This window comes from Mchenga conophoros, linkage group LG2, assembly GCF_057382185.1.
Source record: "Mchenga conophoros isolate Kocher_MC1m ecotype Shallow Benthic linkage group LG2, M_conophoros_male_GT1.1, whole genome shotgun sequence".
Lineage (NCBI taxonomy): Eukaryota > Metazoa > Chordata > Actinopteri > Cichliformes > Cichlidae > Mchenga > Mchenga conophoros.
Window position 1 is genome coordinate 23251036 of NC_140527.1, and position 2500 is coordinate 23253535.

Here is a 2500-nt window from a genome sequence, read left to right on the forward strand (position 1 = left end):
GAGTTGCCGGGAGAGGCAGAGCAATCTACAGAGTCTGATGCTTGAGTGAGTTTTCCGAGGAGCTGATTAGCGGCGGATTAAGGTTGCAGTCCATCCAGTTTAGAGCTCAAACTTTCTAACACGCCTCCTAGGTGGAACTGAACACAGCTGAACACAATCGGACAGCCGTGTTTTTGGTGCACAAGCACACATAGGTGGGAGAGTGTCATAATGCTGGATGGCAGGCATGTATGATGGGAGTCTGAGCGCCAGTGTTCCCCTGTGGTCTGCAGCAAGCGTCCAACAAAAGCAATAAGGCTACACTCGTGCACATGTGTACACAACACGCACACCCTGCGCCTGCAAAGTCAGCACAGTGTGGGAGTCTGCAGGGGCATAGCTGGTTTCACAAAGACATTCTCATGCATGACATCACCGGCTCTCGTGCCAGTAAATATGAACCCACATACAGACACACACCTCATAGATTTGTCATCGATTTCAATACCAGACATGTGAAACCACAAGTGACAAATGACTTTGTCCCTTTCGGTGTTCACACACCACACACACACACACGGCGCAGACAGAAACACACAGCCCTAAAATACTGCTATGGTAACAGCTGGCCACAGGGTTTTGTTGAGCCCAAAACGTTAGACACTGCTCGGTGCTTCATAACGTCACTGACATGTCATGTGGATCCACCATAATCACCATGTGCCTCCAGTGAGAGAACATTTAGTGGTCAAAGAGAACGGGAGAGCAAAAGAAGATGGAGAAACAGAGCGGCGGATCTCTCGGGGAATGAGCAGCGATGCTGCTTCACAGCATCCAAAATTTTGAGTGATCCTTGCCCCACCACACACACACACACACACACACACGCACGCACGCACGCACACACACGCGCGCGCACACACACACGCACGCACGCACGCACGCACGCACACACACGCACACACGCGCACACACACACACACACACACACACACACACACACACACACACACACACACACACATGTGGATCTGAGACAAGGGTGACAAATGAGTCTTTCCTATGAGTATCAGCTTCTAAAGCTGCGTTTGCTCCCTCACAGCACTGCCTGTCTTGTGCTCTTCATCCTCTCAGCTTGGCTCACCTCTGGGAAATGTAATAATTTCATGCTGAAGGAGTTCTTTTGGGGTGGTTGGGGGATAATAGGGTAGGATTGGGTTGCACTGGCTATTCTTAAGTTTTATATGTGACTCCCTTATGAAGTTCCTAAGCACTTTTAACTAGTTTTTAAAAAATATATACATTCACCCTAAACCATAGACAGTATGTAAATAACTCTTTATATATAGTCTGGCTACAGAGAGGTAGAAAATATTTGTAGCAACTTCCATGCTAAACATAAACCTGTAAAGAGGAAGTAATGCTACAAGCTACAGACATTTTAGAGCTAAATAAAGTGTGTGAACACACAGTCATGTCTGTTCATAGGACTCTCTGCATGCCTGTAACTACGTACACACTTACTGCTTCCATAGCAACAGAGAAAGTACCTGCTAATCAAATGCACTGACCATCAGCAAGAGTGAGCCCCTCTATAAAAGCAATTGCTTGGTCAGACCATGCAGTGTGCAGAGAAACTGCAAAAAAACAAAAAAACAGCAAACAACAACAAAAAAACAACAAAAAAACTCCACAGGCGTCAGTTAGCATGTTAAATGTTAAAGTTCATGGCAGTACAATTAGAAAAAGACAATTAATGAAAAACAGTTATTTCAAGTTACTGTTGCTAAAGGTGGTTTTGAAAACTACTGGATCATGGGTTTTCTGACTTTTCACAAAAGGTATAACTTTGCTATATTTATGTGGATACAAGGAAATATTGTGCGATTTATTTTTCACAATTTTTTGTAGCTAAATTCCTAATATGCTAATTTAACTAAAATCATGTAAAATTAGCGAAGCTTTTTGCAGTTTAAGGTAGGTCTTGTATATTGTTTTTGAAGGATTATCGTGAAATACGTATGCTATTATACATTTAATGTTACTAAATTAATTTTATCAACTGCTAAGCATTAGTGCTTCCCTCTTTACTTTCTTAAAGACTTAAACGCCAGATTAGCAAGCTAATGCTAATTTTAATCATTTAGCGGTTAGCCTTTTAGCAGTTACTAGGAGCAAATTAAAAACAATAAATGTTATTGTTTATCAAATTCAATACATTTATGCCATTCAGCCAATTTTAATTCACTGATACATACATTTCAACTAAGTAAACCCAAAGTTTTAGCTAAGTTTGAATGTTCAAAAGGCTGCCTAGATTTAAGATGAATGGCTGTTTTCTTAACTTATGACCTCATGTTGCTGCCTGTCTGTCCATCTTTTGTCTGCTTAAAGCAACAAAGAAAAAGAACAAGAGGACCCTGGAGCGAGAGGATTTTTAAATCTTGGGAAAGGGCAAAAGTAAAAGGTGAATCACACATGTACTGCGCTCAACTCAAGGTAGACAACTGGCGCAGGTGGA

General features: G+C 42.0%; 1 long non-coding RNA gene across 1 annotated transcript in view; it reads left to right on the forward strand.

Annotated features, from left to right (window-relative positions):
- Positions 1 to 1452: 1452 nt before the first annotated feature.
- Positions 1453 to 2500, forward strand: part of LOC146581962 (uncharacterized) — a 6097-nt gene continuing 5049 nt past the window's right edge. The window contains exons 1-2 of the long non-coding RNA XR_014894137.1: positions 1453 to 1820; positions 2374 to 2446. This is a non-coding gene — a long non-coding RNA (uncharacterized LOC146581962). The remainder of the gene's footprint in view (positions 1821 to 2373; positions 2447 to 2500) is intronic.